The sequence below is a fragment of the Tenrec ecaudatus genome, chromosome 10, assembly GCF_050624435.1.
Source record: "Tenrec ecaudatus isolate mTenEca1 chromosome 10, mTenEca1.hap1, whole genome shotgun sequence".
NCBI lineage: Eukaryota > Metazoa > Chordata > Mammalia > Afrosoricida > Tenrecidae > Tenrec > Tenrec ecaudatus.
In genome coordinates, this window is record NC_134539.1 from 88,888,565 (window position 1) to 88,904,990 (window position 16,426).

The window sequence follows — 16,426 nt, forward strand, 5'->3', positions numbered from 1 at the left end:
GAGTTTTAGTTCTGTTTTCCTAGGTTGTTTATGACTTCCTTGGCGTCATTTTTGCTTTTTTCTTTATTTCTTTCTTAATCTGTTAACTGAGTTCAGATTAGTCTTTTGGATTATTTATCTGGTAGTTCAATAACATTTCTTCACCTCATAGATTTTTTTCTGGTCCTTTGTTTTTGTCACTTGCTTGTGTCAGCTGTTCTAGTTTTCTTTCCTTCTTGTATGTGATTTACAGCTGTCATCTCTGAGACACTGATATGCTTCATCCTGTTTTGTGTTATTTTCATCTATCAGGTTTTAATGGGCAAGTGTACTATTCTGCCCACTTGTTTGGCAGCACACACCTGTCTTTGCGTGAAATTGGCCGTGGTTGGGAATGTGAGCCTGATTCTCTAATTGTTAATGATGTGGCACAGCTCAGTGAGGTTGGGTGAGTGTTAACCAATGTTTGCCACCATTCCTGTGGCATTAGAGTGGCAAATGGCACTCACCCAGTTGTGGGAGGGGGTAGCAGCTGTAGTGGGTATGTCTCCATAGGATCTCTGAGGTCTGACTTCTTGAGAAAAGAAAGAGAAAGGGAAGAGAAAAATAAGACAAATAAGCGAGGTAGGCAGAGGGAAAAATAAGATTAAAGCAAAAAGGGGAAAGAGAAAAAAATGGCAAAGTACTGGTGTAAGTGTTAGCTAGCCTTCCAACAGCCGCAGGGGGGTGTGGATGGAGCTCCTTCTGCACTAACTGCAGGTGGTGGCATGGTCTATGCTAATCGCAGAGGGTGGGGCACTTGCTCTGCGGGATTTTTTTAAATGGGAGGAAGGAAGAAAAAAAGAGCGAAGGAAAAGGGGTGGGGGGAAGAATGGCACAATAGTGGCATGCGCACCAGCTACCAACGTGCTGCGGTGTGAATGCCTCGCTACTCTGTGGACAGCAGGGAACGGTACAAGGAGTGGGAGTGGACAATGTTGCCCACTGAGCACCCACCATGCAGGATTGAAAAACGGGGTAAGCAAAGAAAAAAAAAGAAGAAACAAGAGTGAGGAAGACAACTGTGAAGAAAGAAAGAAAAGTAAAACATGAGAGAGTACTTAACAAAGGTTGTAGCTGCCAAATATGGCTGCAGGGAACAGGTGGTGGTCACTCCACAGGTGTGCGCCTTCCTGAGTGCAGAGGGGTGAGGTGGGTGCTGCTGGGTGCTGCTGGGTGCCTGCACCACAGGAATAAAGTGGGGGGGGGGGTGGTGATGAGGAAGAGAGGGAAAAAAGAGAACCAAACAAGGGGAGAATTAAGATGAGAGAAAAAAAAAGAAATAAAATAAAAATGCTTTAAAGAAAGAAATAAAAAGTGACACAGTATCGGCACACGTGCTAGCTGCCGAACGTGGCTGGGGCAATAATGCGGCGCTTGTTTGGTGGTGTGTACCCTGCTCATGGTGGGGCACAGGAGTTGGGGCAGACGACTGAGGAGCGAGTGGGGTCAGGGGACTTGCTGGATGCCATCAGAAAAATTAAAGGGAGGGGGCACCAGACAAACAAAGAATACGGTAAAAAAAAAGTCATGGAGGAAAAATATTAGTCAAGGACCAGGGAAGGAATGAAGTAAAAAGAAGCAAGAACAAAAAAGGATAAAAGGTGTCAGGGTCCTGTCAGTGTAAGGGACTTGACCAATTTGGTCCAGGTGGTGCTGCACCTCTGGCCACTGGGAGGTTGTGTGGGGCAGTGAGAATCACACAGCTGTGGCCTCAGGAAACCAGTGTGGAGGCAGGTGTTGACCTGGGTGGGTAGAGCTGCTTATGTCCTTTCTGCCTCAATCAGGACCTTGCTTGCAAGAATGCAAAATGGGAGTGCTGTGTTGAGCCCATTGGCAATTCACTTCCCCATATGCCTCCTTGTTAACGATTTTTGTTCAGTCTTTCCTGACCCATACTGACCTTGGCACCACAGAACAAAACCCTGCCCAGTCCTGCGCCAACCTCACGGTCATTCTTATGCGTGAGCCGTGGATACACCATTGTGTCAATCCATCTCCTTGAGGGCCTCCTCTCCACACTGCCCCTCCTGCAACATGTCCAAAGTCTGTAAGATGAAGTCTCTCCGTCCTTGCCTCGAAGGAGCACTCTGACCGTACTTCCTCCGAGACAGATCAGTTTGTCCTTTCAGCAGTCCACGGTTCTTTCAATATTCTTCCCCAGCACCACCATTCAATGCATCCATTCTTCTCTGGGCTTCCTTACCCAATGTCCCTTTCCATCTTTCTTTCATTGTAACTGTGTTTTCGAACTACAGCCAGCTGGCCCCTTTGGGGGCCTGATGCTGCCCTCCATTTGTGCCGGAGGCTCCTTCCCTCCCCTGGGGGTGCGATCAATACCAGAAGTGCCATTCAGAAGAAGCACGGACTGACTTTCCTTTGTTTCCGGAGGAGGAGGAGGAGGGGGAGGGAGGAAGATGAGGAAGAAGGATCAGCACTCCCCAGAAAGACCTTCATGAGATTTGTCTCAATGGTTTCAGATCCCAGTGGCTCTGTGGGCTCGGGGAGCAGTCTCCACTGAGGTGCCCGGTCTCCTGGCTTTACTACAGAGAATCTCAATTGTCCAGCAACCAACAGTTGGACTGAGGGAAGGGTTGTCATGATCCAAGTGGGCTCCCAGGGAGATTCACCTTCTTGCTATCGGAATTCACCCTCTAGTATGTTGGCTGTGGGTGGAGCGTCCCCTCACGATGCCCCTTCCTAGTACATAGCGGCATCAGCCAGCAGTCCTCGGTGACAACTGCAAGGGGGGTCAGACAAATCCATTCAACCCCCAAGGATGTCTGTCCTGTTGTCTCCAGAGACGGGAGATAGGAGATGTGCTGGCCATGGAATAGATTATGTTAGGTTTCTCGGGTCAGAAATACCTCTGTCACGGGAAGCCTGGTTTGTGATCCAAGTGAGTTTTGATAATTGGTAGAAGGAGTTTCAGGTTTTACACAGGCACCCTCGGGGCACTTCACCCCCACAAGGGAAAACCTGAGACCAGAGAAAACTGGCTGAGGAGCAGCTGGAAAAGGGGATACCTCAGCCCAGCCTCGCTGAACTGTGTAGGAGCCTCTTCCACTGGGAGAGAGAGCGGTGATCTGAAAGTTTCTGGCTTTTCAGGTCCCCTTTTGGGAGATGTGGTCGACGGTGCTGGTCGACTCCATTGGCTGAATTAAGCCCACCTGGCCTAGATGGGGCCCATCCAGGTATACCGCCCACCTAGGTGTACTGCCCCTTCTGGCTCAGGGCTTGAATTTGGAGCATCCCCTCTAGCCTTGAGCAGTTTCCAACTTCCTGTAAGGGGTCCCTGGGCATGGAGAGGAACAATCCCCCTCTGGCTACCTAACAATTCCATCGCAGGGGCCTTCTGCACTAATTCTCTGTAGGCTTGCAGCTGACAGGGTTTAGTTGGGGGAGTTGTCGGCATGATCCAAGTGACTTCCCTTGAAGGTTTGCCTTGTTAATTTTGGAGCAAAGGCTTGAGGTCCTATCTGTGTGCAGAGAAGGGATGTAGTGTTTAGGGAAACAGGTTCTTCTACTGACGTCACTTGCCCCACTCACAGCAGCCACTAGCCTGCTGGCAAGGGCAGAGAAGCAATGTGCTGATCACATACAACGTGTTGATTCGCTGGTTTTCCTTGTCTGCAATTCCCTTCTGCTTTCCTCTGCTCCCTGTTCAGAGTCCTTCAAAGCCAAGCACTGCTTCCTTGTTATTTTTGTTTGTGAAGGAGTGTCAGAATAAGGATCTCCTTATCTCACTATCTTTCCAGAATCTCGCTCCTTCATTTTTTGTAGGATGTAGAACTCTTGGTTGACATCTCACGGCCCACTGGCCTCCATGTTTTTGCTGTGAGTCTGGAAGATTCTGAAGATGCTCTGAGGATTCCTTGTATATAGGGAGTCATTTTTCTCTTCCTATTATTTTTTCCCAAAACCATTTTATTGGGAGCTAATACAGATATCATATCATATCATTCCATAGTTCAATCACATCAAGCAATATGGTACAATTACTACCACAGTTTCAAACCATTCTCTTCCTTCCTGAACTCCTTGATATCAGCTCCCCATCACCACCCCTACCCATCCCCGCTGCCCCCATCTTCCTACTTTCAAGATTCCTTTGTCTTTGCCATTTTGTTGTTGTTGTTGTCAATTGACTTATGTTATTCATAAGTTTTGGGGGAATACAAAGTTATATGTAGATTTTTTCTTTGGTTTCTTTTTTTTATTAGTTGGGATTTAATACATATATTACATCATTACATATTTCAATCATGTCAAATAGAATTGCAAAATGGTTACCACAATCAGTTTCCAAACCATCTTTTTCTACCTGTGTCTTTGTCTTTTGAACATTTGATCGTGTGTCTAGAATTTTAAAGCTCTTTGGCTTTCTTCCATGCAGCGTTTATTGAGCTTCTTGGCTCTATTGATGAATGCTTTCATCACCTATAGGAAGTTGTTTGGCCATTTTCCCCTTAATATTCATTAAACTCGTTTCTCTCTTTGGCTCCCTTATGTATTACACTGTTTGTGCTTTTTCTGTATCCCTCTTGTTCCAGACGCTCTGTTCATCTGTGTTCATTCACTCCTCAGACTGGATGATCTGTGATCTATCTGCCAGTGCACTGGTTCTTTATTTTACCTTCTCAAATATGCTGTTATTCCACTCCAGCAAATTTTAAAAGGTATTTTTAAATTTTGTGGTAAGTGTATAGCACACAAAAAAGTTCAAAAAAGTTAACAAAAAAGTTCTCATTTCAACAATCTCCACATAGTAATTCAGTGACATTAAATATGCTTATTATGTGTTTTGAGAATGATGATGGCAACAAATGTACAAATGTGCTTGACACCATGGATGTATGTATGGATTGTGATGAGAGTTGTATGAGCCTGCAAAATATCCAATCAAATGATTAAAAATGCTTATAATGTTATTTTCAACCATCAACATTAAACACTTTTAGTTTTAGCACTTTTTGCGGGGAGGGGGCTTAGCACTCTTAACTGAAGAGCTATACTTTTCTTTCTTTGAAAAACAATTATTAGGAGTAGAACAGTCATTCTTCTGGTGAAAAATGACTTCAATAACTTATTGTTAGAATGGGAATAAAAAGAAAGTGGACCCAGAGTGTGGGTTTAGTGAACAGGTTTCATTAGAGTTAACTACCTGCCCAGGTGTTTAGAATGGAATGAGAGTCAAGGCGGACGTGTGAGGGGAGACTGGAAGACAGAGTGGAGAGAGACTAGCAAAAGGCAGAAAGGGAGAGCTAGAGAGAGGAAGAGACAGAGGGACGGACTTGTGGATCCAGTGGTGTTGTAAGCATCTCAGCGCTGGTGGGGTCACCACGTGGCTCCTCCAGCTCAGGGCACTAGCATAGCTCCATGTGTCTTGTCAGCTGCAATGTCTCCCAGGGTGTGATTCTGCCTCCTGCCTCCAGCGAGCTAGTCATCTCCTTAGTGTTTCCAAATGAGGTCATCAAGCTGCAACCTGATTGACAAGCTAAACTCCACCCCTTCGCTGTTAATCCTCTCAAATTGACAACAGGTTATCTGACTACCACAGTCGGGCTATGCAAATAATGTGCTTCTGGCCCATCAACGGTATTGAATAGTTTACTAATAATATAAATAAGGTGAATGACACCTTTGTGGGGGTAGGGCCATGCAAAGAAGGTATGCAGGACCTTAATGAGAGAATCGTTCCATTTTGCATTCCTGCTAGGTTTACAGCGTGTCATTCCAGAAGTGGGAAGTGGTATTCCAAGGGCATCAAGAAAAAAATAGCCAGGAGTAGAGCGTATCCTTTGGATCTGGAATTCTTGTGCTGAGAACCTCTTTAACTCAAGAGTGAGAGAGCTGTAGCACCTTGCTGAGATCTTAAGAGACCACAAGAAGCAGTGGCAGACGATGGGAACCAGGAAGACCTTCAGGGTACCATCCGGAGAAAGCTCAGAGGGCTTCCTGGCCCATGGAGTGAGAAAACTGAACACCTCTAGCCACAGCTTACTGGGACATACCCGTGATCATGAAGGTGGCACAGGACCAGGCAACATTTTATTCTATGATGCACGTAGTTGTCGAGTGTTGAACAAAATGGACATTAACAATTACAACAATAATAGCAGCAAAGTAACCCAACTGCCATTCCTGCATGCCAGAAACATTTAAAATTCTATAATACCCATTTTCAAGTTTCTTCGATAAGGATACAGGGGGTGGGGTAGGTGGTTGTGCTTTGGAGGCTTGTATGGATTAAATGGCTTCACATTGACTTGTTCAGAACACAGTCACAGATCCCCACCTTAATTGTAAGGAAACTGGGAAAACCAATTAATTTGTGTGTTCAAAAAGAAACTTAGATAGCCAAAACAGGACTTGTCTATGCTGCAGGACACTGATCAGGAAAGTGAGAAGAGGGGTCTGATAGTGCTAAAACTGTCTTTTTCCTAACCTCACCCAAATTTATGTACCTCACTTTAATTCAGTGGGGGGGGGTGTTGCCATTGCCTTTACGTATGACAGGGAGAAAGATGAGGCTGTCTGCTCCCATAAAGATTCACACCCTCTGAATCCCCACATAAAGTCACTCTAGAAAGAAAGAAAGGAGAAAATAAAACCAAAGTAAAACTAAAAAAGCTCTTTCCTCTATTTCCTTTTACTTTCCTCTTGTCCCACTATCATGCTCAGCCTTCATTTGGGTTTCAGTAATTACCCTTGGTCATGCCCCACCAGGCCTCCTACACCCTCCTCATCACTAATTTGGATCACTTGTTGTTCCCTTGTCCCTGGGTTTGTTAATACGACTTCCTTTTCCCCCACCTTCCCCTCTCCCATGTCCCCCCAGAACTGTCGGTCCGGTTGTTTTCTCCTCCAGATTGTTGATCCAGCCTACCTTATTTAGACAGACCTGAGGAGATAATAACATGCACAAAACAAGACAGAGCAAAACCAAGCAACAAAAGAAAACAAAACAACAACAAGCCAATGACAAAACCAAACCAAACCAAAACAAAAAACACAACAAAAACAAAAAAGAAAAGCTTGTAGTGAGGTCAAGGACTGTTTGTTGGCCATTAGGAGTGTTTTCTGGTCGAGTCTGATGGGGTACCAAGCCCTGGCCCCAAAGTCCATTTTTGGTATTCCCTGGGGTCTTTGTTGAGGTCTAAAAAAAGGTATGTACATATGTAAATATATTTATATATGAGAATGGGGAAATAGATTTATGTGCATATATTTATAGGTTTAGTATTAAGGTAGCAGATGGACATTGGGCCTGCACTCAAGTACTCCCTCAATGCAAGAATACTTTCTTCTATTAAACTGGCATTCTGTAATGCTCACCTTCCCAACACAATTGCTGAAGACAAAGCAGGTGCATAAGCAAATGTGGGGAAGAAAGCTGATGAATCCCGGCTATCAAAAGATATAGCATCTAAGGTCTTAAAGACTCGAAGGTAAACAAGTGCCCATCTTGCTTGGAAGCAACAAAACTCACATGGAAGAAGCCCACCAGCTTGTGAGATCATGAGGTGTCAAAGGGATCAGGTATCAGGCATTGTATTAGTCTGGGTACTTTAAATAAACAAATCCACAGAATCACATGTATAAGAGAGTTTTATATAAAGGTTAAGTGTGCATCAAGAAAACATCCCATGCGCTGTTTGTAACCTGTTACCAGATTTACTGCTGATGGGTTCCATTCCAGTGCTACAGAAATTCCCAGAATAATATGACTGACAACGTGTCTGTCTGATTTTATATTTGGGAGACAAGGGGGGAAAAAAAGAAAAAAAAAGGAAAACATCCCAACCCAGTGCTGCCCAAGCCACCAAGTCCAACATTAACGCATTAACCCATATGCCCAACACCAACCCACAAAGTCCTCCTCCATCTCACAAAACAGACGCAGTGATGCCAACTGCAGGAGGAAAGCTGAGTCAGTGAATGTGTAAGCACCTCAGCGGTAGCAGGGGTCTCCACACGGCTGCTCCAGCACCCAGGGCTGCATCTGGGTAGGTCCATGTGGCTTCTCCTTAGGAATGTCTTCCAGGAAGTGAGCCTTGCAAGATGAAGCAGGGAACTGGCTAAGGCAGCTACACCCTGGTCTAACCTTCACAAAGCAACAGACCTGAGAACTAGAAAGGCGAGGCTCACCAAGCCATTTATCCCTCTGCCCTTCAATCAACCCCACATGTGTTTATTGGCCAGGTTGGCATAATAAACTAACTACCTCAGACATCAAAGAACCAAAAATTGTATCATTGTGAATGAAGGGGAGTGCGGAGTGGAGACCCAAAGCCCATCTGTAGGCAATTGGACATCCCCTTATGGAAGGGTCGTGGGTTAGAGATGAGCCAGTCAGGGTGCAGTGTAGCAATGATGAAACATACAATTTTCCTCTAGTTCCTAAATGCTTCTTCCCCGCTCCCCTGCCCCCCAGCAACTATCATGATCCCAATTCTACCCTACAAATCTGGCTAGACCAGAGGATGTACACTGGTACAGATAAGAGCTGGAAACACAGGGAATCCAGGATTGATGATACTTTCAGGACCAGTGCTGAGAGTGGTGATACCAGAGGGTGCAGAGAGGATGGGGTAGAAAGGGGGAACCCATTACAAGGATCTACATATAACCTCCCTGGGGGATGGACAACAGAAAAGTGGGTGAAGGGAGACGTCAGACAGGGCAAGATATGACAAAATAATGATTTATAAATTCTCAAGGGTTCATGGAGGAGGGGCAAGTGGGGAGGGAGGGGGGAAATGAGGAACTGATGCCAGGGGCCTAAGTGGAGAACATATGTTTTGAGAATGATGAGGGTAACAAATGTACAAATGTGCTTATGCAATTGATGTATGTATGGATTGTGAAAAGAGTTGTATGAGCCCCAATAAAATGATTTAAAAAAAAACCTGTAAAAGCAATGTGACCACTGAGCAGATGAGCTGCTCTCTCGGGTGGCTCAGCGCTCCCTGCTGGCCTGTAAAGGGTGTGCAGTGATAACTGATTGGTGTGGTTTGGGCTTGAATTACTTGCTACTGGGACAAACCTCAACCCACCTTGGCCTATGGTGCTTGCTGCTGCACACAGGAAAGACTGTCTGTGACAGCTCAGTCCAGCTTCCATGCAGCCTCTGCCTTGGCTCCCGCTCTGGCCTCAGAGTTGAACAGTCAACCTGCTACCTCCCAGGAAACAGTTCCCCAGTGATTTATAGCTGGAGCCCTGGCCCTCAGACTTCCCCTGGTAGGAGCCACACCCCTCCTGCCACAAGCGCTTTTTGGTATGAAGACCAGGGCTTAGGAATATTTGAAAGACTTTAATTTATGAGACTCAGAATATTTTTCTAGGGTTCCAAAAATTTAAAAACGAACGATAAAGTCAAAAATAACAAGTTTAATTACACACAATGTAACCTTACATTCATTTCATTCAGTGGTAAGCCTAATAGTCACCCCATTTTCAGGACTGAGGACAACCTGTGGCTTAGAGGTCCTCCCTTTGCCAGACTTCTCCATGGAACCAGGTGGAAGATGACTGCCTACAAACCAGTGTAACTGGTAATGTGAGCAAAGCCCCGTGGCCAAGAGTTTTCACAATCTGAATCGTGAACTCCGTTTCTAACTTCGTGTTGCAGCGGAGAGAAGCTTTTGCAGAACGGGAGTGTATGTTTGTGTGTGACAGGGATGTGAGTGAAAGGCTGGAGTGAGACACCAGAGGAAGACTTTAGTGGGTCTGGGTCCCCTCTCCGTCTGTGACAGAAATGGCCGGTCGCTCCCAACATCCACTCTCACCCTTCGCCTTAGAAGCAGAGATGATGTCCACAGTCCTTGAAGTATGGCGCCTGGACCAGCAAGGCCAGCACAGCGCAGGGGTTTGCTAGGAAGGCAGATGATCACAGCGCCTCTGCTTGGACACAGACGAGGATCTCAAAATTTGCCCCAAGGTGTTGAGAGACAGGCCAAGGATGCTGACAGCTCCTTGATGATTGTGTTGTAACAATTATTGTTCTCTGCTCCCTCTCTAGTTTGCTTCTCTGGGTTCTAATATCCATTGCAATGGCTAAACAGAACTCACGGACAACACATATGATTAAAAGGTTTATTAAGTACCATAAGTTCATAGCTTGTCATACCCCGGAGAAATGCTCAGGATCATTGTTTATCAGGACAGGTTACAAAGTCGTTTAAGATCTGCTCATAAATGCCCAAAGGGGCATACCATTGCACTATGATCCTCAACCTGAAGGTATTCTGCTCAAGCTCCGTGGGTCAGCAAACCCATTTCCCTGAATGAAGCGCATACAGGCACCCCACTCCAGTAAGCCTCAGTCCAAGGCCACTCAGCTACACTTCCCCAATTAAGTACTCAGGGACACCCCACCCCACCCGCCAGTCACCTGCATAAAAGCACTCAGCTCCCGTTGCTCTGTGGGTTGGGAAGTCCACCACTGTATCCCACGCTCTGGCTCCTGGCTCTGCTCTGACTCCTCTGATGTTACTGCTGTCTTCTGGCCCCAGGGGGCTCCCTGTGCAGGATCTCCTGAGGACGTGCTCTACTCCTGACTCCTGCTGATAGTGAGATCCTCCCTCCTGCTTCTCAGAGGGCTCATTTTATACACGTCAGGATGATCGGCAAATTCCAGGGAATCCTATTCACAATTACTTACAGGTGCATCCTATCAATATCTCCTCCCATCTTCTTACACAGAGAAAGGTTGTTCACTGGGAATTAGAGACTTTAGCTAGAAAACCACATTAAACAAGTCACTGCCCCTGCAATGGTATATATAAGGAGTTACTTACTTATGTACAGTTACTTGCTTATGTATAAGAAGTTACTTACTTAGGTTGGGCATCAGCAGGGCCAGCAAGTGTCTCCGAGCCTCTGTGTCCCCAATGGAGCAGCTGGTGGTTTCAAACTGCCAACCATGCAGATCACAACCCAAGGCATAACCACTAAACTATAAGAGCTTCTTACAATTCCAGCAGTAGAGGGGAACCCCCAAGATGTAGCACTCTACATGTATGGCAGCCAGGACCACAAGTCCCGTTGCCTCAGGCCTACCAGGTACTCTTAGGAGTAAGGTATGTTTCTGCCATTTGCCATCATCAGTGGAGTTTGGCCTTAACACTTGCTGGCAATAAAACACAGGGGTCAAGCCTACTTTTGGGGCATGGTGGGGGGGAGGGGGAAGGAAGGACTTGGAAGAAGGGAGGGGAACCCAGAGAGTTTCTCAACTCAAAATAGATAGAGGTGGTGTATTAGTTGGGTTTTGCATCCAGTTGGCTGGCTGAGGACTCTAGGTGGGCTGACAATTGAGGTCACCCTATGATGTGATCTAACATAATGTAATTAACTCCACAATGGGACCTGCTATGAGCCAAGCAGTTACCCAGAAGATATTTCTGCAGGAGTGTGGCCAGCTTGATATTTGAGTAGACTTATGGAGAGATTCACTTCTTGTAAGCCCGAATCTTGTATCTATCACATAGTCTCTGGATCTTGAGCCAGCTGACCTTGGGGTGGTTTGACGGTCAGTCACAGGCTTCAACGACTGACATCCACCGGCCTGTGGTTTTCCTGCTGCCTGGTCCATTGGTCCCACAGCCACGCATTCAGGAAGAGCCTTCCCCTCAGGCTCATAGACTTGATCCAAATGTAATTTTCCTCGTCTTACAAATGTGCGAAGAATGGGAATCCCAGAACACCTCACTGTGCTCATGTTGCACTTGTACCTGGATCAAGAGGCAGTGGTGTAAATAGAACAAGGGAATACCGAATGTTTTGAAATCAGGAAAGGTGGGCATCAGGATTGTTTCCTCCCACCATATGTATTCAATCTGTGTGCTGAGCACATCATCAGATAAGGTGGACTATGGGAAGACGATGCAGCATCAGGATGGGAAGAAGGCTTATTAGCAACCTTTGATATGCAGATGACACAACCTTGCTTGCTGAAAGGGAGGAGGATTTGAAGCACTTACTGATGGAGATCAAGGATTGCAGCCTTCAGTGTGGATTACAACTCAGTGTAAAGACCCAAATCCTCACAACTAGACCAATAGGTAACATCATGATAGATGGAGTAAAGGTCAGTGCTGTCAAGGATCTTGTCTTGCCTGGGTCCACAATCAATGCTCATTGAAGCATCAGTCAAGAGATCAAAAGATGCATGGCATTGGGTAAATCCCCACACGACCTCTTCAGAGTACTGAAAATCAAGGACGCTACTTTGAGGACTAAGGTACGCTTGGCCATGGTGTTTTCGGTTGCCTCATATGAATGTGAAAGTTGGACATTGAATAAGGAAGACCAAAGAAGAATTAAGGCATATGAATTATGATACTGGAGACGAATATGGAAAGGGCCGTGGGCTGCTAAAAGGACAAACCAAACTGTGATGGAAAAAGTGTGGCCAGAGTGCCCCTTAGAGGCAAGGATGACAAGGCTCCACCTCACACACTTTGGACATGTTGCCAGGAGAGACCCGTCCCTGGAGAAGGACATCATGCTTGGTGAAGTAGAGGGGCGGTGAAAGGGAAGGCCCTCAATGAAATGGATTTGCCCAGTGGCTGCAACAATGGGCTCAGGCAGAGGAAGAATGGCGAGGAGGGCGCAGGACCAGGCAGTGTTTCCTTCTGTTGTGCACAGGGCCGCTATGGGTCAGAACAGACTCGATGGCACCAAACAACAACACACTGTGTGAGCCACTTTCCTTGGTATAAATGTCTCCTGTATGTGTCACTAGTTTTGCTTCTCTAGCGAAGCCTAACACAAGTGGGTTTCCCCAGCACACTCCATTTGGGTACCAAATCCACCATAACCATCCCCACGGTGGCCGTGAAGGGGAATCTGAGGTGCTTCACCAGGACACTGGCTTCTTTGATAGTCTGGGCCCTGGGCAAGGTGAAATTGTGCCCTCCCCCACAGAGACTTACACATGCCCCCCCCCTCCATATCTCCCTTGGCTACTCAACCAGTTCCCTTGGCTACTCAACCAGTTCCGGCCAGAGGCTCCACATCACAAGGCATGCCTACGTGCTTGAGGAGACCTATCCAAACCCCCACTGCTTTTGTGGTGAACTGTGGCAATTCTGGGAGCCCAGTGACCTTGAAGGGCAGAAAGTAGAGTAGGCTGTTACCAATTAGGGTCACCCTAGTGGCCTCACTTTGGGTGGCGAGAGCAGCAACTGAATCAGGCATTTTCACCAGCTGAAATTGCTACCCCAATTTGGTCACCTGAGAGGTTATGATTAAAGTCACCAGTTTTGCTGTATGCCAGAAAAAGAGACCCACTTCCATGATAGTGGGTTCCCACCCTTGGCAGGCCAGTTCCTCCTCTGCTAGAGGGACGAAGGAACCAATCCACTCCACGGGATAATGCATGCCAACTGCCAATAAATGGTTTCATTTCCTAGTGCCAAGTCCTGAAGCATGCGGATTTGCTCTTGCAACAAGCTGGGCCGTTATGCTTCCGGAGCCTATTGTGGTGCTCAGATCATAGTTGGAGAGTCACCCAGGCTCCTCAGCGTGGCTTAGGGTGCTCAACACCCCAGTGGGGCTGAATTGATGGGCCTCAAAACCACAGGTAGCCTATCCGATCTGGGAAGCTTTGCCTGATAATCTACCTACCAGTTTGTCACTGGGTGATAGGTTTCGTGTTAACTTGGTTGGCCAGGGTTCTCAGAAGTGTGGCAGTATTCCCTGTGATGTGATTGAATGCAAGGTAATGAACTCCACCATGGGATTAAGCATAACATAATCAACTTTGTGAGCAGCCAGCAGTGGTTGTGGGGTGCAGTCCTCTTGATGAGGTGGCCCAGTCTTGATACAATTGGAAGAAAGACTCCTTAGGGGTGTGGCCTGCTCCTCTTTCAGCAGACTCCGTGGGAAAGATGGTCACTCCTGCAAGATGTGGATCCACCATCCGGTTCATCAGCCTCCTATCATCCTGCCTGCTGATCCCAGGAGCCATTGGTGAACTTGGAGTCCATCAATCCACTAGCACATCTTCTTGCTTCCTGGTTTGGCAGCCTGGATAGCTATAAGTTGGTTGGCATTTTCCCTCAGAAAATCCACCCCTAGAATGTATTCTCACGAAGGGAATGGCCTTGAGATATTTCTAGGCTGGTAAAGACAGCGGTGCATACGTACCTCTGTGTTAACCAGAGCTAATATTGTGACCTACTTTTGACCAGTGTATTGTGGCTTCTACATCTTTGTGGTCCTCTTGCAGGTGACTTCAGCTCCCATTCCCAGTCTCTAGCAGGGTACACCAGAGGCCAGGCCACTGCCCCAGGAGGGAAGGGGTAGGAGTTCCCAAAGGGCAGTCAGTTGTTGCTCTGACTTCAGCTTCTTCCACACATTGTGCTATTTTTCACTGCCCTCCGTAGCAACCATGAAGTTCTCAGATTGCTCAATGGACCTGCGGGCCTGCAGGGTTTATCCAGTCCTCGCTCCCTCCTTTCCCACGGCTCACATCCCTTTCTCTCTAGCTCTCAGTCTCACCTCGGTCAGCTTCTCGGAGCTGCAGGTTTTTGTAGGCGCTGCCTGACAGCGAAGGCCCCCATTCGTTTCTTCTTCTTCTTTATTAATTAATCATTATATTGGCAGCGCTTGTAGCTAGCCTAACAATCCAGAGTTCAATCAGTTCGAGCGTAATTGTACAATCGCTGTCACCATCCTTCTTCTTGACCTCATCTTCATCCCCTCCCTCCCCACTGTACCCCCCAGGAGCCCTTATTGCTATATATTATATTATTATTGTAAACCCGTTAGATTCTTGCTTTCATTTCTGCAGCAAAGAATTCACTACCTGGTCTTGTCAGCGTGCCTTTTCATTGACCTTGGCCGCAGGTACTAACTGGGTGCTGCTCCCCAGCAAGGGGGATGTGGGCCGGAAAGTGAAGGGAATGGACAGGCAGCTTCCTTGGTTGCTTGTCTCCACTTGGCTTCCTTTGCTGGCCTAGGTGCCTAAGCAAGAGGGAGGGGCTCAGACAATCCCAGCCCAGTCAGGGTTCCAGTTTACCAAGCGGCAGGCAAGCGGTGGCAGCAGTGGCAGTGGCAGCTGGGATCCTTCCTCCTTCTCTGCCCTCTTACCCTGTTTGTAGAGCCTACATCAGTCACGGCTCCACCCCTACTGGCCACTCTCCCTTTCTCTTACCCCTGCTTTCCCAGCGAACTGGGGGTTGGTGGCCTGTCCATTCACTCGCAGTGGCCATCCATGGCTACTACTGCCCCCCTGCCTCTTTCCACAGCCATGTTGGACACTTGCTGTCCTCAGGCTGCCCCAGCATTTACACAGCAGCCGGTTAACTGGGGGTGGGATCCCAGGAGGACAGAAGCCCTGCAAGAACCATAGAGGCTGAGAGAATGTGGGCCCAAAGGCTGTGGGCCCGGAGCAGGCCCCAGGGTGACATGTGCATCTGTTTGGGGGAGGGCCATCCTCCCCCTCTACTGGCCTCTGACCAGGAGCAGGGCCACGGAGCGTCTCAGAGCGTTGCTCCTTGCCCTTAATCTAGTGCACCCTCTGGCTGGGGGAAGGCGTGGTTGATGGTATGGGTTGACCCCATTGGCTGAGTTAGGCCCACCTGGGTGATGTCATGAGCCTGGGTTTAGTTTGACCCACCCAGGTATACCTCCCACCTGGCTCGAGGGCTTGAATATGAGCATACTCTATTTGGGGTCTTCATAGGTATCTAATGGTTGCCTGATTTCTTTCCAGTCTCCTCTAGGGGGGCCTTTGCAGGCAGGGGAGGGACAACCCCCTGTCCCTAAATGAGCTACCTCACAGATGTATACAAGCCAGATCTGCCCACACTAAATCTCTAAGCCTCCAGGCCCCTCAGGATTCTCCCTTTGTGAATAGATCAAACCTCCCCACATGAAAGTCACTTTGGATTTATTGCTCTCTTATCAGTCAAAACTTTGGTCTCCTGACTGGCTTGTCAATTTTCAGGGCTTGGCGCACTATCTTGGAATTTTCCCTAAGATGCCGAGAGATTGAACAAGGAAACTGGCAACTTCTCAATAGTAAGATAGGAGTTTTAAGGGGTGGCTTACTGAGGCACAGCCCTGGGAGGCGGCAAACTCGAGTCTCAGAAAGAGGTAGGGACAATTATAGCTGAACAAATGTAGCATGGTGTCAGAGCCTTGGACTTTGAAGACCTCTAACAAGTGTTGTGTTATGTTAAAGTGATTTAAACCAATACTGTACCCACTGCCACTGAGTTGGTATAATAGATTTTTGTGAGTGTAGACAGCCTCATCTTTCTCTCGTAGAGCAAGAGCGGCTGGTCGGCTTGCAGCAATAGCCTTGCGGCTGGGGGTCCAGTACTTACCCAGGCTCCTTAGCAAGTGTAAATCAGTGAGCAGCAAGCAGGAATGTAGTCGTATTGGACCTTGCAGA

The 16,426-nt window shown here is 47.4% G+C and overlaps 1 non-coding gene across 1 annotated transcript; it reads left to right on the plus strand.

Moving 5' to 3' along the window:
- The first annotated feature begins 7,667 nt into the window (after nt 1–7,667).
- LOC142460603 (small nucleolar RNA SNORA54) lies at nt 7,668–7,789 on the plus strand. Its single transcript, XR_012786779.1, has one exon. It is a non-coding gene; the product is annotated as a small nucleolar RNA SNORA54 (small nucleolar RNA).
- Nucleotides 7,790–16,426: the final 8,637 nt, after the last annotated feature.